Below are 25000 nucleotides of genomic sequence, written 5' to 3' on the forward strand. Positions count from 1 at the left end.
CACTCCTACATTCCATATTTCCTTTCATTTTACTGTTTTATCTACACTCTTTGCAAACTTGTCTCTCTTTCCTCATACATAACAATAGATATTTCCTCATGCCATCCCGTCATCCCTTGCTCCTTATCCTTTAGTTTCTCGTCTTCCTTCCCTCATTCCGTCTCTTATTTCCTTTCATCTTACTGTTTTATCTATACTCTTCGCAAACTTGCCTTTCTTTCCTCACACATGACAATAGATACTCCCTCATGCCATCCCGTCATCTCGCTCCTCATCCTTTAGTTTCTGATTTCTTTTCTCACTTCTTCGTCTCTCATTCCCTTTCACCTTGTACTGTTTGTGGACATTCCTTGCAAACTTGTCTTCTCTCCTCACACACAGCAGTAAGTATTTTCTCACATTCCACCGTCATCTCTTGCAACCTTATCCTTTACTTTCTCGTCTCTCTTCCCTCACTTCCCCTCGTCATCCTCTCATTCTTACCCTCTTAAACCTTGCTCTCCCCCTTGCTATTCGCCCCTCACCTGTCACCTTCCATTACTGTCTTTTCCTCTCTTGTCCTCACTTCATTCCCTGTTCCCCGCCTGTCTCCTGCCCTTCTCCCAGTCTGGTACACTTCACTCTCTGCACTCCTCGCTCCTCGTCGCCTCTCCCCCGTCACCCCCGTTGCGAATAACAAACAACACACACCAAAGGCCACCATTACCCGCCACAACACTGTTCCTCTGTAATTGGTATCACAGCAAGCAGCCGCGGGATGGGAGCAACTGTGTGTCTGTCTTCAGTCACGCAGCCAGCCTTCCAGGACCAGCAATTACCAGGTCCGTGCAGGCAGGCAGGCAAGCAGGCTGGCAGGAAGGCAGGCAGATAGACAGACAGGGTAAGTAGGACGAGAATAGCAGATAGATAGGCAGGGAGGCAGGCATGCGCATACACACACGCACCAGCAGACGACCGAGGTGAATTATACACTGGCATTACTAGTTTGGGAAGTCATCGACGATAATGAGAGGGAAAGGAAAATAAAAGAAATAGACAAAAGAAAAAGGCCAATAAAAAATTACATACGACAAGCATTCTCTCTCTCTCTCTCTCTCTCTCTCTCTCTCTCTCTCTCTCTCTCTCTCTCTCTCTCAGCGGGGTGCCATATTTAATGCAGTCTTTGCGAGGCATTAAGTCTCCTCGTCGTGGTCGTTTCATGGGCAGATGAGCGGCGCGAGGCGGGTCGGTGCGCGACCCAGGGTGCGCTGACTACCTTACCAAGGCGCCGCGAGGTGTGTGTGTGTGTGTGTGTGTGTGTGTGTGTGTGTGTGTGTGTGTGTGTAATTCATCTCGGTCGCCTCCTGGTCACCCAGCCAGTCTTCCCCATTACGGAGCGAGCTCAGAGCTCATTTACCGATCTTCGGGTAGGACTGAGACCACATCAACACACAACACACACCGGGAAAGCGAGGCCACAACCCCTCGAGTTACATCCCGTACCTATTTACTGCTAGGTGAACAGGGGCCACACATTAAGAGGCTTGCCCATTTGCCTCGCCGCTTACCGGGACTCGAACCCGGCCTCTCGATTATGAGTCGAGCGTGCTAACCGCTACACTACGCGGTGTGTGTGTGTGTGTGTGTGTGTGTGTGTGTGTGTGTGTGTGTGTGTGTGTGTGTGTGTGTGTAATAATAATAATAATATACGGTTTATTAATTTGGCAATGTAAAAAAAGTTACACTGAAAATGTACAGGGGTGACATTAAAACAATGAAATTAAATGCTTAACCTGTGTGTGTGTGTGTGTGTGTGTGTGTGTGTGTGTGTGTGTGAAAAGTGTGAGAAGTGAGAGAGAGAGAGAGAGAGAGAGAGAGAGAGAGAGAGAGAGAGAGAGAGAGAGAGAGAGAGAGAGAGAGAGAGAGAGAGAGAATCCTCAATACACCTAGTATATCGCCAGAATAGTGATGAGGAAAGCAATGACGATGATGACGATCATGATGATGATGATGATGATGATGATGATGATGATGATAATAATAATAATAATAATAATAATAATAATAATAATAATAATAGTAATAATAATAATAATAACAACAAAAATAATAATAATAATAATAATAATAATAATAATAATAATAATAATAATAATAATAATAATAATAATAATAATAATAATAATAATAACAATAATAACACCAAGAATGCTCGCCCTGTCAGTTCCTCGTCTTGACAACAAAGCGACACAATTCGGACTGACATGAAAAATCGTGCCTTAACTAAAAAAAAAAAAAATTGAATAAAACTTTAAAAAATACTTCCATCTGGATCAAAATTTAATCTACAAAAGGTAAAGCTCGCCTGGCCTGCTGATACCTTCGAGTCTAATCCATCTCGCTCCTGAATAAATAAATGAAAAAAAATATATATACTAAATTGTACCTTTCTTGCCCACATTAAACACGTTATTTCGCCGCGACACATTCACTGCACTCATGTTCAATGTAGTCGCGGAAGTAAGTTATGTCCTATTTAAGTTAGGTTGAGGTAATTTAGGTTACGCAGGTCTAGGTTAGATTACACCGAATTAGGTAAGGTTAGGTTAGGTTGGGCTGGGTTAGGTTAGGATCAATTAGGTTAGATTAAGATAAGTTATGTTGCCTTTGGATCAGTTAGGTTAGTTTAGGATCAGTTGGATTACGTTAGGTTACGATAAGTTACGTTGCCTTAGGATCAGTTAGCTTAGGACAAGTTAGGTTAGGTTAGGTTAGGAAAACATAAATTTGGTTGCCTTATGATCAATTTCCTTAGGTTACGTTAGACAAATTTTTAGTCTAGCCTTCCTAACTTCTCTTCCCACCCTGAAAACCCTGGAACCCCACCACGCCCAGTGAGTTTGCTGTACACAGGGAAGGAAGAAAACAAGACTAGCGAGTGCTCAAGTAAAAACAACAATTAAGCAAATCTGAGTATACTTTCACTGCAACATATTGACATCTAGAGCGCGGAACACAAAGATGAGATATTGTATAAATCTATCTAACATAATTTCAACACAACAGGCCAGTTACTCAGAGAAGGGCAGGGAGTGGGAAGGTGGAAAGGAGTACGAGATGAAGAGTTGGGAGGAGAAGAATCGTGGGGAAGAAGAATCGAGGAGAGAAGACCGGGAAGGAAAAGTCGGAGTTGGGAGGAAGAAGAATTGAGGGAAGAAGAATCGGGGGAAGAAGAATCGAGGGAAGAAGAATCGAGGGAAGAAGAATCGGGAGGAGAAAAGTCGTGGTGGAGAAGAATCGGGGGAGGAAGAATCGGGTGTAGAAGAATTGGAGGAAGAAGACCCGGAGAAGAAGAGTCGGAGTCGGGGGGAAGAAGAATCGGGAGAAGAGTCGGGATGGGGGAAGGAGGGTGGAGAGATGAGTACGGGAAGAGGAGCAGGAAGTGAGAATAACTGAGTATCTATCATATATACTGCAATTAGGTTAGGCGAGTCTTTTGCTTACGAGAAGAGAGGGTGTGGGAGAGAGGTGGGCATCTGAGAGAGGAGGGTGTAGGGAAGAGGAGGGCTTTGGGGAGAAGAGGGCCAAAGAAGGAGAGGGTGTGGGGAAGGGGAGGCCGTGGAGAATGGGATGACGTGGGGTGAGAGGAGAGGAAGAGTGAGGGAGAGGAGGGAGAGGGGGAGAGAAGGGGCGGACAGTGTGGAGGGAGTGTCGGAGGTTACAGGAATAGCAGGAAGACAATCAATTAATTAACAAGCTCATCTAACACAGACCAATGACAAGCACTGATGTATTATGATGAACAAAGACTATCAGTAACTAGGACACGATGAAATAAAAATGACATAATCAACAAGGACCAAAATAATTAATAGCGAAGATAACTACCACCACCATCGCCACTGTCCCAACATGGCTCCCAGACACCACGCAGTATTCATTCATTACACATAACACGCCCTTCCTCCAGCCTCAGCCTCGTCCCCACGCCCCTGCAACACTCAGGCAACACTCACCGCTTTTCTGGACGCCCGAAGAGTTCCAAAAGGCGTATCTTGTCACTAATACAGGAGTATCAACACACGCCGTGCCCTACACCGTCACGCGCACCTCCACACCTCCTGCGACTCAGCTGGTGGGAGCCTGGGAGGGAGAGGGAATCCGTGAGCTGCGCCACCGTCACTTCCTAAAAAGTAGTGGAAGTGATTAGAATTTTCCCTGGCGCCGCTATGGATAAAATAAAATGAAACCGTTGTAATAGGTATAACTCAAATTTGAAACCATGGAAAAAGATCAAAATAAGAGCCAGACAGTGTTGATCTTTCCACTTTCAGATGCCTCGATAACAACACGGATTAAACGAACACCACCATAAAATACATTACTCCTATATTCACTTCACACCTTGACAGAGAAATAAGTCAACACAGAAATGGCACAATAATAGAGAAGGAAACTAAAATAAGGGTAACCGCTAATGTGACAAGGGACTGGAGGGGACTGGGGGGGGAGAGGATGGACTCTTATGTTGTGGCAGGGAAGGGGATGAAAACATGGCGCGATATTTGAATCTATAAACAATTCTTTTCCATCTTACTGTAAGTCTGTTGTAGATATGATTCTTTCGAGCTGATTATTTGAAGTCTTTTGATGATGATGAGAGAGAGAGAGAGAGAGAGAGAGAGAGAGAGAGAGAGAGAGAGAAAGAGAGAGAAAACCTGCAATACATCCCCCTGTTCCCCGGTCTCAAGTCTCTCTCTCTCTCTCTCTCTCTCTCTCTCTCTCTCTCTCTCTCTCTCTACAGGATGGATAGTGTACGCAGTCCCCATAAACAGCACTCCTATCAGGACCGACAAGTCTGCTGGTGCTTGTTCTTCCTATTTGTTTCTTTGGGTTTCCTCTCCAGTCGCCTTATACACGTTTGTCACGCAGGAAACATGGCGGCAGTGTTGTTATGCGTCAGATGTCCCCACTCCCTACTGCAGGAGGAACCGATAATGATGATGATGGGGATGATGATGATGATGATGATGATGATAGTTAAGAGGAAGAGGCAAAAGAGGGAAAAAGAGTGAGAAAACGGGAGAAGAGGAGGAAAAGGAGGGGGAGGAAGAGGAGGAGAAGGAAGAAGAAAAAAAATACAGAAAAAAGAAAGAACATTCACAGAAGAGAAGCAAGGAAGATAAAACCACTAACAAGCGCACTAACCATTCGTAATTTTCAAACAGGACAAGAAAACACACACACTCTCTCGCACAGTCACTCCAAGCGCGGAACACGAAAAAACACCTTTGAAGATAAGAAAACTCACCACCACCACCACCACCACTACCATCACCGCCACCACTACCACCACCACCACTACTTAACTCTCATCTTCAACTCCTTACGCTCAAAAAACATTCTCTACTTACGCTTCTCAATTGCAGCGTTAAAAAGCAGAGCGCGGGAAATCACTAAGATCCCGCCAGCAAAACACAGGTACGCCTCGTGACGGCACCAGCACGGGGCGCCTCATCGCCGGGTCACTGTTATGTCGCCCCTGCAGAGCCAAGCACGCAAGCATTCCAATATTTGTTACTTACTTCCTGTGATTACTGTGCGGGGGCGTGCCGTGGTGGTAGCGTTGACGGGTGACGAGGGCACGAAGAGGAAACATAAGGGAAGGCTGGGTGGTGCGTGAAGTATAGGGAAATGAGGAAGACGTCAAGATTCGTGCCATTATAAACGTTAGGGTGTGGAGTTTCAGGTGGATTGATCAAGTGGTTTTAGGTAAGTGTGGAGTGAGGGGTACAGGGTGTAGGTGAGAGGAGGAGGATGGCTGAGAGGGTGTGTTCTATGTAGTGTGTGGTGTGAGGCAAGGCGGCTGCTGCGTGGTGCCACTTTCCGGCCACGCAGGCAGTGCGTGTGAATGGTCCAACTCCTGGTCTGCCTGAGGTCAGCTTAAATCCCTATTACTCTTCTCTTCTCTTCTCTTCCTCCCTCCCTCCCTCCTTACCTGCCAATGAAGTCATTAACACCTGGTAGGGTACCGGGCCCTGGCAGGCACCAGGCAGCCCTGGCCCGCGGCTCCTATAACCTGCAGGTGTCGCAGTGACCTTGCCGGGTAGATGGATGGTGTTGCTGCCGCCGCGGCCGCAATATTAAGCACTTTTATACCAGAGTCCAGTTGATGTAGCAGAGCGAACACTGGCAGCTGACCAGTATGACGCAAAGCAATACCAATTAAGATAAACCGATGCATGTTTAGTGACCGTTAGTCACCACAGTCACAGGAAGTTGCTACTTGGTGAAGCCACAACACATTCTGCTATTCTGTGTCTATACTCATATGTGTTATGTTATATATATATATATATATATATATATATATATATATATATATATATATATATATATATATATATATATATATATATATATATATGATTGTGAGTTTTGTTGGTGATTGAGGAAAGCGATGAGAGATGGAGCTTGGCGTTATCTCGGTGCTTTAGATCCTGAACCAGCGATCCAGGCCGCCGTTAGTCAGACGCACCTGGCAATTCCCTTTTTACCGATCTTACTTCCCCGGATTTACCTCCGTCAGCGCCTTTATCAGATCTAAGCGTCATGATGTCATAATTCGCGGTAATCGCCGGGTTAGTCCCCCAGCGTGCAGTTAGCGCCGTCAGCAGCCGGTCCCGCAACCCGCCGCTCCCAGCCCGCTGCAGCCACCCGCGTGCACCGCAGCCACCCACGGTCCTCCACGCCCCCAACACACACGCCTCCACGCCTCCACACCGCTGCCCTCACACACTCACTCCTCCTCCACCGCCGTGAATAAACTTGGAAAACGAATGAGAATGTTAGTGGGCCTTCATTACTTAGACTGCCTCTGCCATTACGAGCCGCGCCCCTCGGGACACTCACAAAAACAACCCACCGCTGCATTCAGGATCCAATACCCCACTGGACACACACACACACACACACACACACACACACACACACACTTGAAGGATAGAATTCTGACTGTGGAGAGAAACATGACGGACCTTATAAAAAGTCTCGAATTAACCCAGGCAAAAACGGTTGACTTGAAAAACGAAGTGAAGGTGCTACGGAAATCTGAAGTTACATATAAGACAACGATTGATGGCTTGAAACAAGGTGTTGAAGAACTAGAGAAGCAAACCAACTATCAAGAAGATTACAATAGAAGGAATAATCTGCGAATCTCCGGATTGCAAGATCAGCCTGGTGTCTCCGAAACCTGGGAAGAAACCGCTCAAAGTGTCGAAGCTTCTAGAAGACAAACTGCAGTTACCTAGTTCTTGCTTCGGGACCTCGAACAGTAGTCGCAAGGTTTGAACGATTCGGTGATCGTGAGGCAGTGCTTCGGAACGCAAGGAAACTTAAGGGCACGGGTATTTATATTAATGAAGACCTATGCCCTGCATCCTAGGAGCTGAGGAAACAGCAGATTCCCTTGATGAAACAAGCCAGGCAAGATGGCAAGATAGCTTTTTTTCAAATACACTAAACTTATCATCAAGGAGAGGACCCAACGACCAGACCTGACGAGTGGTGGAGCAGCAACAGATCCATTAAGAACTCGATCCCACCAATGATATTAGATGGTGAAATATTACAGCAAGAAACTTGTACTAATTTCTTGGAGTAATTATTGATGAGAATCTTAATTTCAAATGTCATATTGACCAGACATTATTAAAAATTTCAAAGATCACCGGCATTTTATACAGAATCCGCAACAGTCTGACACAAGAGGCAATGATCAGCATATATTTCACCCTTTGCTACCCACATCTGATATACTGTGTATCAATATGGGCCTGCACAGGGCCATCCTTCCTCAACAAATTAGCGGTGGCACAAAACAAAGTATTCAGATGCATTCTCTTTCTAAAGAAATATGATTCAACAGCCAATCATCTTAATAATTCAAATATACTGAAATTTCTTAATGTTCATAAATATTTGTTATTGTTACTAATATACAAATCGTTAGGACAGAATCAATTCTTTCAACTTGTTGATAACACCACTCACACAAGGAGCCACAATGTCAACTTAATATGTCCTACATTTACAACCATATCATCTATAAACTGTGTATTCAGCTTTGGTCCTGCATTATTTAATTGCTGACCTCTTCAACTAAAAGTTCTTCTTAGAAATAGCAATCTTATATTTTTCAAGAAAAAACTTAAGGAAAATTTACTTCAAGTGCAAAATATGTAATCATGTCACAATGATGTTTTTTATTATTGTATTTCTACTACTGCTACTGCTACTATTACTATTACTACTGCTACTATTACTATTATCACTACTGCTACTGCTGCTACTGCTGCTGCTGCTACTACTACTACTACTACTACTACTACTACTACTACTACTACTACTACTACTACTGTTAATTACAGATGATGCTGTTATTGTTATTGTTACTGTTATTACTTTCATTATCATTATTATTTTCTATTGTTGTCGTTATTATTATTATCATTATTATTATTATTAATATTATTATTATTACTATTACTATTATTATTATTATTATTATTATTATTATTATTATTACTATTTGTTATTTTTACATTTCATTATATTTCATTATAATTGAAATATTTATCATTACTATTACTACAAATACTCTTGCCATTGTTACTATTTCATTATATTTATCAATTGTGTCCAACTAAACCATTAGTCTACAATATGTCCGTCAGGGAGCAGTAGCTCGACGGACCGTGGCTACAATATATCAAGACTCAAATTCTCAAATTATGTATATATATTTTTTGTTGGCAATAAACTATTACTTACTTACTTACACACACACAGACGGGACGTAAAGTCTAGACCTTAGAATAATGTTACTCTTGATTTCAAAGCTTCAGGATGATCTACTGGCTTAATTCTCTTATCTTAACAGTTCAGCTTCAAGACTCCAATTAACTCCCGTTCCTTCATTACTTTTGCGTCATCTAGCCAGTGGGTGACCTAACTCGCTCTCTTCACCTCCACCTCTCTCCTTGAGCCTCGCCCGTCTCTCCCTCTTCTCCCACAACCTTTCTCTCACTCTTCTTTACGATATTATCACACCCAGCCTCCTCCTTAAGCCTTCCTCTTTCCCTCCTCTCACAGCTTCTTTCTCACGTCTTCCATTCATTTACATCAGTGATTTCCTGACAAGAAGTAAATTATTCCTCAGGGTGATATAACAATTTTTCGTAGGTAAGGAGAGAATAACAAAAAAAATGAAGAATACTCGTACTGGAAATCAAGAAAACATTGGGACTGATGTTAATTTGTCATGTAAATTATAAAGTAAACATGTTATAACTAAGTAATGAAATTAAACAGAAGAACAATAAAGAAAACTGTTATAAAGTATTAGAAGAGAAGAGATATGTATCAAAGTGTGTGTGTGTGTGTGTGTGTGTGTGTGTGTGTGTGTGTGTGTGTGTGTGTACTGAGAATTTTCAGGTAGGACTGAAACCACACCACAGGCCGCCAGGCCGAGACAGCGACACCACAAACCCTCAAATTACATACCATACCTACTTGCTGCCAGGTGAACAGGGGCTATACATCAAGAGGTTTGCCCATTTGGTTCGTTGCTCCTTGGACTCGAACCTGGGCCTTCTCGGTTATGAGCCGGTGTACTAACCACTATACTGTGTGTGTGTGTGTGTGTGTGTGTGTGTGTGTGTGTGTGTGTGTGTGTGTGTGTGTGTGTGTGTGTGTGTGTGTGTGTGTGTGTGTGTGTGTGTGTGTAGTATTTTCACAGAATCAGGAGTCACTAAGCAACTCTGACCAAGACGTGTCCAATATTACGCGGACACATTGACATTTGGTGACGAGGGTAACACGCCTAATCTGACGTTTCTGAGTTAAGAACCAAGCTGAAATATAACAACGATAAATAAATAGATAAATGACAGTTTGGTAACCACTCTTTTTATATCTAGGCTTACCGTTCTTAAGCCTTCATCCCTTTCTCCTTTCACATTGCCTATATTCCTCACCCTTCACTCACCCTTCACTCGCGGCACCCAAGAAAGACTACTACTACTACTACTACTACTACTACTACCACCACCACCACACACACACACGGCATCTTTGGCCAAACAGGTGGAAGTAGAGAAAGTATTAAGCCTGGATGTGTGCGCGGTAAATTTCCCTCGCCTATTCATTAAGAACAGTTGATAAAAAGGAGTGAGATGATAATTGTTGCCAAGGAAAAGAATTATGATTGTTGCTGTTACTGCTTTAATGTTGATGTGATGGTGGTGTCAAGGCGCGCGCCAGGCCAGACTGCATTCACTGACTAATTAACAAACTGAGGCAACGAGGGACATTATTTACCCTCTGATTTCTCAATTATTCATTTATTCCTACGTTTGTCTTGTCAGTGCATTTTTCTGTTCATTTGTTTATCTATTGGTCGACTAAATTATCAGTTTATTAATTCTTCAGGTCACTAGTTAATCCGTTTACTTATGTATCTGTTCATCATCGCTGCTTTTAGTGCTTCAAAACACGAAGCTTTCACTCCTACACGAAACCTGATGTCGGAACACGAGAGAGAGAGAGAGAGAGAGAGAGAGAGAGAGAGAGAGAGAGAGAGAGAGAGAGAGAGGGAGGAATCTTTATCGGTAGCCATTAATAGTAATTACATTGGTGAATATTCTGGGTAATGTACATGAATTTCCAAGCAAAAGTAAATAGATAAATGAATAAACAAATAGATGAATAAATGAAACAAAGGCATGCAATCAAAATTATTGAAAAAAAAAATCATACTAAAGAAACTTGTTGCTGGAAATCAAAATCATTAGTGAATAAGAGTTTTGGCAAAGGGCGGCACAACACACATGCATTAGTAAGGAGGGGTCAGGGAAACAATACCATAACAGTATCGTCTCTTATGAAAAACAAACATTATCTGGTAAAACTGAACGAGTGACTGATAGAACCTAACATTAGCATTGATATTGCGTCACCACGGCGGCACAAGTGTTACATAATGAACAAAACAGCTTGAAATGGTACATGAACACACCAAGAATGTAATTATATCTTAAAATAAGAGAAATATAGGTCTGTGTTATGGGAAGTTAGTTAAATATGAAGATTTAGGACAGAGAGATAAAATACAGAGTCATGTGCGCAGAAAATGGTGGTAAGTGTGTCTGAGGCGTTAGGCAGACCAGGAGTACATGTCAGGAAGAGTGCTGGTCCCTAGATGTCACCTTGGGGCCACGCTGGTGATTGCACACATCCTTGACTGTCTCTTTTTTCGATGTTAGTGGATTGCGTTCTGTCAGTGATGCAGGTTATAAGCCTCTAATTCCCCACAAATATAATTCATGCGCATAATTTATAAGTGCATGAGAATTATTTACAAGTATAAATAATGATAGTATAAATTTTGATGATTGTCTTGATCAAAGTGTTTACTTAAATCAATCAGTCGTGGTGTTATTGAATTTTTGTTGCCTAGTTCAGAAAGAAAGTGAAAACAAAAGACTTATTCAAGGCATCGAAAGTACCAAGATACTTTCTAGAACCGTATTGCACATAACTATGCATGTTTATTTTATTTCAATGTTTTGTTCGAATCATTTAGAAAAAAAATTGTCGTTAAGTATATGGAATATTTTAGAGTTAACCGATAATTTAGACAATGGGCGTTAGTTCTTGATGTCAGCAGAGGGAGGTGCTTTGTGAAGTGGTGTGGTATTTGCAGGCTTCGGTGGTGCCGGGAACACACCTGTGAGTTGTGGCTGAGTAAACAGAAGCAGAGCCAGCCATGCCAAGGTGTGTGGAAAGGCGGCGTTTGCTTGAGTGAGGGAACTCAGATTCAAGTGATACGATCTTTTGGATTATTCAGGAGAGAGAGAGAGAGAGAGAGAGAGAGAGAGAGAGAGAGAGAGAGAGAGAGAGAGAGAGAGAGAGAGAGAGAGAGAGAGAGAGAGAGAGAGAGAGAGAGAGAGAGAGAGAGAGAGAGAGAGAGAGAGAGAGAGAGAGAGAGAGAGAGAGAGAGAGAGAGAGAGAGAGAACAGACACCAGAAGACTTTTCTATCTCTAACGAGGGCACCTGTTTATATAATTATTAGTACTAATGAACTGGATGGATGCAGTGTAACGCCCTCTCACCACCATCTTCTACATTTTTCACCTTTGTTCTAAATTTCCCTTCTATACTTTCACTCCTTTTACATTGCAACCTCCTCAATCACCGCCCTGTGACTGTGGCGCCCCGTTGTGTGCTATTAGAGCCACACACACGACAATTAGCGAGGCAGAGATGTCAATGTGGCGGGGATGACTTCCTTTCCCTTCAGACAAGCCTCTTATGACCTCCTCGTCTTGGTGCAGTACACTTGATAACTCTCTGATAGCTGGCATCGCTTCATTAACCCTTTCACTGAGATACGCGACAATTAACAACATGAGAAGTTATGCATGAAATCTTTATAAGCCTCTACAGTACAATGAAGGAAGGGATTAAAAAGAAGAGACTTCGAAATTTCTACCTAGTTTGAAGATTGGAGGTGGCTGTGGAACAAGTAAAGGTGTCGCACAGTGATTGGTAGTTAAGGAAAAGTGTACCATAGAACCAAAGACTAATAATAATAATAATAATAATAATAATAATAATAATAATAATAATAATAATAATAATAATAATAATAATAATAATAATAATAATAATAATAATAATAATAATAATAATAATAATAATGATAATAATAATAATGAAGAAATCTATTAATTATGTAAATTAAATGAAGTTTTTCTGGCGCGTTTTCCATACCTACTCGCAGCTTCACGTTAATGTTAAACACAAACTCTTCCATTTATACTTCAAATCTCCCGCTTCGAATAACATCTTGTCCAAACTGTAAAAATACAATTCATGATTAGTTAAAACATCTGCAACGATTAGCCGGATTTAAATCATGCCCATCTCATTAACGGTACGGACCGAATACTTGTTGAGGCATCACCGACCGCCATCCCTTGAAAGCCCTAAAAGTTTCCAGTACAAATTATACTTCAGACAAATGCGATGGACGTTCCTTTGAAAATGTTACCGTTTATTAAGGTATACGTAGTCTGCCAAAAGTTCGCTCACATGCAGTAAATTAACACAAGTAGGAGACGAATAGTGGTGACATTAACCACTTCAGTACCATGACGCGTTTCCACATTCATTCTGCTTATTATTCGGTGATTTTATAAAGGATCAGATATTCATGGGGGGGGGGGGGATTAAGAAAGTGAAGATTCTGGCCATTAATCTTCTGACCCCCATAGACCTTCCCCTAACGTTAATAAGATGGTCAAATAGTACACAAATTTCAAGGTAAAAAAAAAGCCCCAGTATTGAAGAAGTTAAGTAGACTAAATGGTGATGATGAGAATGAGAAGATGGAGAGGATAATGATATAAAACTAATGAATAATAAAAATGAGAGTGAATATCGATGAAATGAAGACATTGATGGAATTAAAGTACAAAAAAATAATGATGGTTTTTCCTTTAATTCAAGCGGGTTTTCCTTACTTATGAGTCGTGTAACGCGTTGGAAGTCACCTTACGAAACCTGCAGGCCGATAGACGCTGAGGAGATCACAGAAAACGTAAGACAAAAGAAAAAATAACAGTGGAGGTGACCATGGCAGGTTGCTTCACTTCTGTCTGCCACTGTGCAAACAACCTCAAAATTCCCTTAGCCTCTTTAATAACCTGCATGCAGCGTTTTCATATTCATTCTGGTTACTGTTTGGCGATATTATACAGCGTCAGAAACTTATGTGGGAATTAGAATAGTGAAGACTGTAGCCATTAATCTTCTGACCTCCATAGATCCTTCCTAATGCAAATAAAATCGTGTAATCAAACCAAAAAAAATCATGGTAAAAATGCGTCTCGGTACTGAAGGGGTTAAGCTCCCCTGGCCCTGACCTTCTCCAACACCAACACACGTAACCACTAATAAGGAAAATTCAAAGACAAGATTCTAGTTGCAGTTTTGACATGATGCACTTTCCTATCAATATTTTACTACTTAAACTTCCAAACCTGAAATTTCTCCGTCAGAACACCGTACTTACTGACATCTCGAATTTCAAGTACATTCAGTAGTTTTTAGATACAAATAAGATGAGGAGGAGAAGGGCACGGGAGAACACTTAATGAGAGTGGACCGGTGGAGATGAGTGAACACGGAGATAAGAGGTTGTCAGTGTTTGGATATAAGCCTAGAGGTGGAAGAGTGAGAGAAGTAAAGTTAGTGAGAAGTCTGAGGAGGGAAGACTGGTGGAGGTGTGTGTGGAAGGATTGGAGAAGAGATAAGAGAGAGGGTGATGGATTGTGGGTGTCTGTGAAAGGGAGAATGGAGAAAAAGTGTGAGTAAGAGAGGGAGAGATAGTAACTGAAGGAAGGTGATGGAGTTGGTGGTGGTGGTGGTGAAATGGAGTGAGCTCGAAGGAGAAAGTAAGAGTAAGAGAAAGAGAGAATCAGTGAGTAGAGGCAATGAGGAAGGGCGGTGGTGGTGGTGGTGGTGGTGGTGGTGGTGGTGGTGGTGCATGCCCCGCTGTCTTTCTTGCCGCTTCCCTTATCAGAATACATCACAGCCACCATATTGATAAGAGTAAACATCGGAACTCCTTCGAAATATATGTATACAGTGTCGACAGGAGATTACTCGCATTAAACACTGCATATAGTTGCTTTCGCGACGCTGCGGTCTTGATAATGAGCAAAGAGTGAAAAGGGACGAGAGGAAGCTTCACTCTTTTTCAAGGGATGGCGGTCGGTGATGCCTCAACAAGTATTCAATCCGTACCGTTAATGAGATGGGCATGATTTAAATCCGGCTAATCGTTGCAGATGTTTTAACTAATCATGAATTGTGTTTTTACAGTTTGGACAAGATGTTATTCGAAGCGGGAGATTTGAAGTATAAATGGAAGAGTTTGTGTTTAACATTAACGTTAAGCTGCGAGTAGGTATGCAAAACGCGCCAGAAAAACTTCATTTAATTTACATAACAAATTCATTTCTTCATTATTATTATTGTTATTATTGATTATTATTATTGTTATTATTATTATTACTATTATTATTATTATTATTATTATTATTATTATTATTATTATTATTATTAGTCTTTGGTTCTATATGGTACACTTTTCCTTAACTACCAATCACTGTGAGACACCTTTACTTGTTCCACAGCCACCTCCAATCTTCAAACTGGGTAGAAATTTCGAAGTCTCTTCTTTTTAATCCCTTCCTTCATTGTACTGTAGAGGCTTATAAAGATTTCATGCATAACTTCTCATGTTGTTAATTGTCTCGTATCTCAGTGAAACGGTTAATGAAGCGATGCCAGCTATCAGAGAGTTATCAAGTGTACTGCGCCAAGACGAGGAGGTCATAAGAGGCTTGTCTGAAGGGAAGGGAAGTCATCCCCGCCACATTGACATCTCTGCCTCGCTAATTGTCGTGTGTGTGGCTCTAATAGCACACAACGGGGCGCCACAGTCACAGGGCGGTGATTGAGGAGGTTGCAATGTAAAAGGAGTGAAAGTATAGAAGGGAAATTTAGAACAAAGGTGAAAAATGTAGAAGATGGTGGTGAGAGGGCGTTACACTGCATCCATCCAGTTCATTAGTACTAATAATTATATAAACAGGTGCCCTCGTTAGAGATAGAAAAGTCTTCTGGTGTCTGTTCTCTCTCTCTCTCTCTCTCTCTCTCTCTCTCTCTCTCTCTCTCTCTCTCTCTCTCTCGTATCAGTGAATATGAGTTCCCTCACTCAAGCAAACGCCGCCTTTCCTCACACCTTGGCAAGGCTGGCTCTGCTTCTGTTTACTCAGCCACAACTCACAGGTGTGTTCCCGGCACCACCGAAGCCTGCAAATACCACACCACTTCACAAAGCACCTCCCTCTGCTGACATCAAGAACTAACGCCCATTGTCTAAATTATCGGTTAACTCTAAAATATTCCATATACTTAACGACAATTTTTTTCTAAATGATTCGAACAAAACATTGAAATAAAATAAACATGCATAGTTATGTGCAATACGGTTCTAGAAAGTGTCTTGGTACTTTCGATGCTTTGAATAAGTCTTTTGTTTTCACTTTTTTTCTGAACTAGGCAACAAAAATTCAATAACACCACGACTGATTGATTTAAGTAAACACTTTGATCAAGACAATCATCAAAATTTATACTATCATTATTTATACTTGTAAATAATTCTCATGCACTTATAAATTATGCGCATGAATTATATTTGTGGGGAATTAGAGGCTTCTAACCTGCATCACTGACAGAACGCAATCCACTAACATCGAAAAAAGAGACAGTCAAGGATGTGTGCAATCACCAGCGTGGCCCCAAGGTGACATCTAGGGACCAGCACTCTTCCTGACATGTACTCCTGGTCTGCCTAACGCCTCAGACACACTTACCATTTTCTGCGCACACGACTCTGTATTTTATCTCTCTGTCCTAAATCTTCATATTTAACTAACTTCCCATAACACAGACCTATATTTCTCTTATTTTAAGATATAATTACCTTCTTGGTGTGTTCATGTACCATTTCAAGCTGTTTTGTTCATTATGTAACACTTGTGCCGCCGTGGTGACGCAATATCAATGCTAATGTTAGGTTCTGTCAGTCACTCGTTCAGTTTTACCAGATAATGTTTGTTTTTCATAAGAGACGATACTGTTATGGTATTGTTTTTTTGATCCCTCCTTACTAATACATGTGTGTTGTGCCGCCCTTTGCCAAAACTCTTATTCACTAATGCTTTTTATTTCCAGCAACGAGTTTCTTTAGTATGATTTTTTTTTTCATTAATTTTGATTGCATGCCTTTGTTTAATTTATTCATCTATTTGTTTATTCATTCATTCATTTATTTATTTACTTTTGCTTGAAATTCATGTACATTACCCAGAATATTCACCAATGCAATGACTATTAATGGCTACCGATAAAGATTCTCTCTCTCTCTCTCTCTCTCTCTCTCTCTCTCTCTCTCTCTCTCTCTCTCTCTCTTTCGTGTTCCGACATCAGGTTTCGTGTACGAGTGAAAGCTTCGTGTTTTGAAGCACTAAAAGCAGCGATGATGAACAGATACATAAGTAAACGGATTAACTAGTGACCTGAAGAATTAATAAACTGATAATTTAGTCGACCAATAGATAAACAAATGAACAGAAAAATGCACTGACAAGACAAACGAAGGAATAAATGAATAATTGAGAAATCAGAGGGTAAATAATGTCCCTCGTTGCCTCAGTTTGTTAATTAGTCAGTGAATGCAGTCTGGCCTGGCGCGCGCCTTGACACCACCATCACATCAACATTAAAGCAGTAACAGCAACAATCATAATTCTTTTCCTTGGCAACAATTATCATCTCACTCCTTTTTATCAACTGTTCTTAATGAATAGGCGAGGGAAATTTACCGCGCACACATCCAGGCTTAATACTTTCTCTACTTCCACCTGTTTGGCCAAAGATGCCGTGTGTGTGTGTGTGTGTGTGTGTGTGTGTGTGTGTGTGTGTGTGTGTGTGTGTGTGTGTGTGTGTGTGTGTGTGTGTGTGTGTGTGTGTGTGTGTGTGTGTGTGTGTGTGTGTGTGTGTGTGTGTGTGTGTGTGTGTGTGTGTTCAGATCTACACCCACCCTTGTGCAAAAAATACAAAAGCTTCTTACAGAAAAGAATAATACTCAAGTTGCTATAGAGTTCAACGACAACACACACACACACACACACACACACACACACACACACACACACACACACACACACACACACACACACACACACACACACACACACACACACACACATACACATATATACACATATATATATATATATATATATATATATATATATATATATATATATATATATATATATATATATATATATATATATATATATATATATATATATATATATATATATATATATATATATATATATATATATATATATATATATATATATATATTCAAACCTTCACACACACTTCATTCACACTTGGGTCTTATCTCAAATCTAACAAAATAGCTCTAAATAAACCAACAAATCACGCTATCCAGTGAATCCCAGCAGCCGTGTTCATAAGTGGGCTATCGCACCGTAAACACACACACACACACACACACACACACACACACACACACACACACACCTGCCTTGTGGGTGTGGGGGGGGATGGTTACCTGTTGTCATCTGTTTCATCACACACCTGTCGACACTCAAGAAGATCAAAACTCTTCACTCTTACGTCACTAACGCACTTCGCTGACTCGCTCATTCACTGCCTCGTCTCATCCCTTACAAAAGTTGATCTCTTATTTCACTTTCTATTTTAATATTGCTTCCATTTATTACATTTTTTTATTATTTCATCTGTTTTAAGGACGCATTCATACTTTGCTATCTCACTACGACTATTTTCAAAGAGCTCCCAAGAGTGTTTCTCCTGTTAATAGTTTTCACATTTTGTTAGTCTGTCACTAGGTCCACAAAAACTCTCCTTAAACCACGTGTAACTTCAGTTGAGAAGAAGCTGAGTAGTTACGTGGTAAAGTGATCAGCTCGTGGTCGTGATGGCGTAAGTTCGATCCTGACCCACGGCAGATACTTGGTGAGATTTGCTGTTTTCTCTTCAAGCCAAGCTAAGGAGTGCAGAGGATGATACTCCTGAAGTTATATGAGCAGCTGAGTAGAGAAGGTGGTAGACAAATATCAGGTTCACTCAGGAATATCTTACTTTCCGGGTCAACCTGAGATTTGCCTGCCACCTTCACTACTTAACTGGCCACAAGCTGACATGTCTGCCATAACCCCTTCAGTACCATGACGCGTTCCCATATTCATTCTGGTTACTATTTGGTGATTTTGTACAGATTCAGAAACTCATGTGGGGATTGAAATAGTGAAGACTGTGGCCATTAATCTCCTTACCTCCATAGACCCTTCCTAATGTCAATGATATGGTCTAATCATACATAAATCTCAGGGTAGAAATGTGTCCCAGTTTTGAAGGGGTTAATGATGCCTTGTGCAGTCGAAAGCCTTAATTAAACTTTACCTTCTTTTCAATTAAATGTCTCTCAATGCAGTGGAGGTGGGGCGATATGTGCTCCAGAATTTGGACCTGAGTCTCACCACTGCTACCTCGATTTTGAATTACCGTGTGATGCTTTAACGTTATAAACTACATCAAATCAATCAACACGTGACTTTCTCTGCTGTTGTCAATGGAGGAAATACATTAACACACCATAATACATCAGAGGAGAGGACGAAACGAACACAAAAACGAGAAACATCAAGGGAAAGTACAAATTTACTCGCACGCAACGCAAAGATTAAACAGGAATTAAATGTATCAGAGAGAGAGAGAGAGAGAGAGAGAGAGAGAGAGAGAGAGAGAGAGAGAGAGAGAGAGAGAGAGAGAGAGAGAGAGAGAGAGGTGCTAAAAAACTAAACTACACTGAACAGGATTTCTTAACGGACTTGCAACTGATTTAAGAAGCGCCTGCGTGAGAACAGTTGCCGCGCGTTCGTCATGCAGATGTGAGGACGTGCGGGCGACTCAAGCAAAAAGCAACGCCTTGATAACACACAGGAAGGAGGAGAAAGAAACCAAACTTGGAGCTACGTGACTTCCTTGTCCATCTTAACCCCTCACTCGGCTCCTCCTCCTCCTCCTCCTCCTCCTCCTCCTCCTCCTCCTCCTCCTCCTCCTCCTCCTTCCTCCTCTTGTCCTACTCATCCTTCTGGCGTTGCATATTCTATCGACGTCCTTCTCATTTATTTTTACTGACCCTTAGCTCCTCCTTTCCTCTCTGTTCTCTTTTTTTTCTCTCTCTCTCTCTCTCTCTCTCTCTCTCTCTCTCTCTCTCTCTCTCTCTCTCTCTCTCTCTCTCTCTCTCTCTCTCTCTCTCTCTCTCTCTCTCTCTCTCTCTCTCTCTCTCTCGTTGTTACGCATCCAGTCAACTCCTTCAAATCGCCAATCATCTTTTCATGTCTCGAGAATAAACATTTTCATTTCTTTCTATTGACAGGAGTTTAGTTCATCCATCCACGTGCATCTTCTTTCCCTCTAGATTACTACTCGTCTCATCGCTTCCCTTCCTTATTCAGCTTGCCCTCTGCCTCTTCTTAAAATCAATTAGTCAGTCAGTCAACTAATTTCCTATACAATTCACACCTCTCTTGCTCTTCATTAGTTTCTTCTTTCGAACTATTCAATTCTAATCCTTTCTATTTTCTAAAAGGGATAATGTGGTGAGCGTGGGATCGGGCACACGTCCACACATAGGTTGGAATCCCACCACATACCACTTTGAAGCTATGCCATTTGTCGAGTAGTTTAAAATTACCTACATGTCACCATGATACCCAAGTTCCAGGTAGTTACACCGAAGATGCGCTAGGGTGGTGATATGGTCCCTTATATGGGTACCACTATAAACAAAATTGCATGCGCCAATAATGGGCGGAAGCTCAACAGCGCTTCAAGTATGTCTACAGGCGCTATAAGCCATAACGTAAAAATAACTAAATAAATAAATTAAAAAAGATCACTCAATTAACCCCTTCAGTACTGGGACGCATTTATACCAAGAGGTTTGCGTATGATTAGACCATTTCATTTACATTAGGAGAGATCTATGGAGGTCAGAAGATAAATGCACAGAGTCTTCACTATTTCAGATCTCACATAAATTTCTAAAGTTGCATAAAATCGTCAAATAGTAAGCAGAATAAATATGAAAACATGTCATGGTACTGAAGGGGTTAATCAATCTTCCACATTTCTCTATCTCTGCACGCTCTCTACATCTACCCAATCAACTCCCCATCTACACCTTCCCTCTATCTCGACGGTTGAAGGCGTGGCCGACGAAGGAGGGGCGGGGCAATAGTGCTTTGTTCCCATCACGCCACTCGCAGCAGGACGCGTGTTAATTAGCGTGAACTGGTGGTGCTGCGAGAGTTTGTATGCACGCTAATCACTGTTTGGTAGAGGTGGGAGAGGAGGAAGAGGAGGGAAAGGGACAGGAAGGATGATGTTCGGGTCGGTCAATATGCTCTTTTGGGTCTATTACTTGAAGTTGATTTATATCCTGTAGTTCTATTTTTTGAAAGGGTTATGTTCCAATGATGTGCTGACGAGTAACATTCAAGATCTGGTGATGTGGTAGCAGTCTTTACCCCTTCAGTACTGCGACACATTTTTACCACGAGTTTTGGGTACGATTAGACTATTTTATTGATGTTAGGAAGGGTCTATGGAGGTCAGAAGATTAATGGCCACAGTCTTCACTATTTTATTCCCCCACACACGTTTCTGAAGCTGTATAAAATCACCAAACAGTAAGCAAAATAAATATGGAAACACGTCATAGTACTCAAGGGGGTGGGTCAGGGGTGGGCAAGATTTTTAGTGCTGGGCCACATTAAAAACAAAAATCACAACCTTATAGGGCCCCATACTATATCAACTCGAAATCATTAATATCTAAAATACGAAATCAAAGGCTTCTAAAGAAAACGCCATTCTCACACACGTGCACACTTCGGGAAGAAAACGAAAGGCTCACAATACTATTTGGCGTTGTCTATTAACTTACTTTTTCAATTTACTAATATTTGTCAGGCCGCATGAATTCCTTTGACGAGCCGTAGTTTGCCCACACCTAGATTTAAGTCCTGATGTGTGTACTGTCTGTCGTCACCACCAAAACCACTCCGACAGCACCCACCAACACCTCAATTGCAGGACACAAAGTAATAGGAAAAAAGTAAAACATGAAAAAAGTAAAGGAAAGAAATGAGAAGAAAAAAAGTAACAGGAAATGAAATAACAGCAAAGAGTAACAAAAATAACGAGTGTTTGAATTACTATTTCGGACCCATCAACACCCACGCAACACTCCCACACCACCACCAGCACCACCCAAACACCAAAACACCATCACTACATCACCACCGTCAAACATCATCCCAAAACCTTACCAAAAACACCCTCCCATCACCACCACCACACCCGCCACCATCAGCGCCGCCGCCACCTATAGCACATACATCAACACCCACGCAACACCACCAAAACACCACCAGCACCACGCAAACACCAAAAACAAAAAAAAACACCAACCAACATTCATCAACCACTATCAACACCCCAAACCACCACCAACCCCATCCACACACCAAAAAACACCATCACTACACCACCAACATCAACACCACCCAAAAACTTTACCAAAAACACCCTCCCATCACCACCACCACCACCACCGCCGCCACCCCCAGCAGGAAGGTAGTCTGGCTAGGTTATCCAGGATCGGTAGTATTATGGATAATCTTCCCACTAATGACACACTTCTTGCTCACGAGACGGCAAAGGCAAGACTGGATGTGCCTGGGAATAATTACTTGTGAAGATAACCTTAATGGGAGGAAGGTCGCAGCGGGAGGAGGAGGAGGAGGAGGAGGAGGAGGGCCAGGAGGAGCAGGAGGGTGAAAAGTACTAGTGGGAAAAGGAATGTAATGTGTAAGAGGAAGAGGAAGAAGACGCCGGAAAGGTATGATGGAAAAGGTTTGATGGGAAAAAAATGAGAAAAGGTAAAAATAGAAAAAGTGGATAATTAGAAGCAGGTGTGAACGATATGAAGACACTCACCTGTATGGACAAAATTAGATTCAATTTATGAGTGTTGTAACGTTTTTTTTTTTTTTTCTTTTTTTTATTGTAGTTCATTTATAAGAAAAAAATGTTCGTTATTGGTTCTCTCTCTTTCTGTCTGTCTGTCTGTTTCTTTATTCACGGTCGCCTGCTCTCTCTCTCTCTCTCTCTCTCTCTCTCTCTCTCTCTCTCTCTCTCTCTCTCTCTCTCTCTCTCTCTCTCTCTCTCTTGTCTTCAGATCCGGTTACAAAACGTCTTATGAGTACCGCTCCGTTTTCTGCATGTTACCTCTCTCCTCCTCCTCCTCCTCCTCCTCCTCCTCCTCCTCCTCCTCCTCCTCCTCCTCCTCCCACTCCTCCTTCTCCCCCCTCCTACATCCGTTACATTATTAACAAATGGTGTATATTTAGCGACTCAAACTATTTCCCTTTTCCTTTTTTTTCACCTTTCCTTCCTCCTCCTGTTCTTCGTTTGTGTTCCTTCGTGTTTCTTTCCCTTTGCCTAACGTAACGAAAATTAATCTTAACCTAACTCATAAAACTAACAAAAGAAAGATAAAAGAAACATAAGAGCAAATCAAGTTGACGTAATAAACAGGATTTCTTTGGTTTATTGTGGTCGCTTACTCTCCGCCACCACGACCACCACCACCACCACCACCAGCACTACCAGCAGCCCACTTTCCTCTGCCCAGTTGCATCGAGTGGTGATCAAGGGAAAGTCGCTCCTAAGTCAAGTGGCGTGTTAGCATCAGATAAAGTGAAATTGAGAGCCGGTTTTGCGTTTTGGTCACAGGATATCTCCCGCCGCGTCTGATACCTGATAAAGCATAAGTATAGCGAACACAGACAGGGCGGGTGTAGCGCAGCGAGTGTGGATTGTCTGTGTGTGTGGGTTGTGTGTCGTATTTTGCAAGGGGAATATTAGGTGTTGAGTGAGTAAATGTGTATAATGACTCTCTCTCTCTTTCTCTCTCTCTCTTGTCTATCTGTCTGTCTGGATGCCTGGATGTATGTATGTGTGTATGTATGTGTGTATGTATGTTTGGTTTCAGGAGATGGGAGATGGAGAGAGAGAGAGAGAGAGAGAGAGAGAGAGAGAGAGTGTGTGTGTGTGTGTGTGTGTGTGTGTGTGTGTGTGTGTGTGTGTGTGTGTGTGAGAGAGAGAGAGAGAGAGAGAGAGAGAGAGAGAGAGAGAGAGAGAGAGAGAGAGAGAGAGAGAGAGAGAGAGAGAGAGAGAGAGAGAGAGAGAGAGAGAGAGAGAGACAGAGACCGAGACAGAAACAGAAAAAAAAGATCAACGAAATACAAAACACAACAAAACCGAACTAAACAAACACTTCCTCTCCTCTCTCTCTCTTTACCTCCCTTACCCACTCTCTCCCAGCAACCCGAGCACTCCCAAACGCCTTATCACCACCAAATGAAGCGCACAGTACTTCCGTATCGCCGCGAATTAGCGAAACAAGACGTGGAGCAATTAGAACCACACTCGTAAATATGATTAATCAGATGGTGCGATTAATACCTGTTTGTTACCTTTGTCTTGTCCTTTTTTTTCATCCTGAGCAGCTGAAGGAGAGAGGGAGGGAGTGACAGGAGGGAAGGAGAGGTTGGAGATGTGAGGGAGGAGAGGAGAGAGAGAGAGGTGAGGTAGGGAGAGGTAGGAGTAAAGGGTGTTGGGGAGAAGTTGAAGAAGAGGAGGGAGAGAAGAAGGGATGGTAGAGTGTGACAGGAGGAGGAGGAGGAGGAGGAGGAGGAGGAGGAGGAGGAGGAGGAGGAGGAGGAGGAGGAGGAGGAGGAGGAGGAGGAGGAGGAGGAGGAGGAGGAGGAGGAGGAGAAATGATGCAGAGGAAGTAAGTGAAGAGAGAAGAAAAATGGAGAAGGAAATGGAGATAAAAGATGGAGAAGGTAAAAGGAGGAAGATAAGGAGGAAGAAGAAGAAAAGAAGAAAGAGGGGGAGGAAGAGGAAAATAAGAGGAGAGACAAGGAGAAAATATTTCTTGACCCAATCTCTCTCTCTCTCTCTCTCTCTCTCTCTCTCTCTCTCTCTCTCTCTCTGAATTACCATCCCTCCATTTACAGATTCTCCACTTCCTCTCACCTTCCTCTCCTCCTCCTCTCCCTCCCTCCCTCCCTTCCTCCTCCTCCTCCTCCTCCTCCTCCTCCTCCTCCTCCTCCTCCTCCTCCTCCATCTCCCAAACTACTATTCAGACTCAATCATCACCTCCTCAACCCATCCCCT

General features: G+C 42.1%; 1 long non-coding RNA gene across 1 annotated transcript in view; it reads right to left on the reverse strand.

Moving 5' to 3' along the window:
• Positions 1-25000, reverse strand: part of LOC123507239 — a 280074-nt gene that overhangs the window by 252974 nt on the left and 2100 nt on the right. Inside the window, exon 2 of the long non-coding RNA XR_006675629.1 lies at positions 3996-4165. This is a non-coding gene — a long non-coding RNA (uncharacterized LOC123507239). The remainder of the gene's footprint in view (positions 1-3995; positions 4166-25000) is intronic.

The sequence above is a fragment of the Portunus trituberculatus genome, chromosome 21 (assembly GCF_017591435.1).
Source record: "Portunus trituberculatus isolate SZX2019 chromosome 21, ASM1759143v1, whole genome shotgun sequence".
In the NCBI taxonomy this organism is placed as follows: Eukaryota; Metazoa; Arthropoda; class Malacostraca; order Decapoda; family Portunidae; genus Portunus; species Portunus trituberculatus.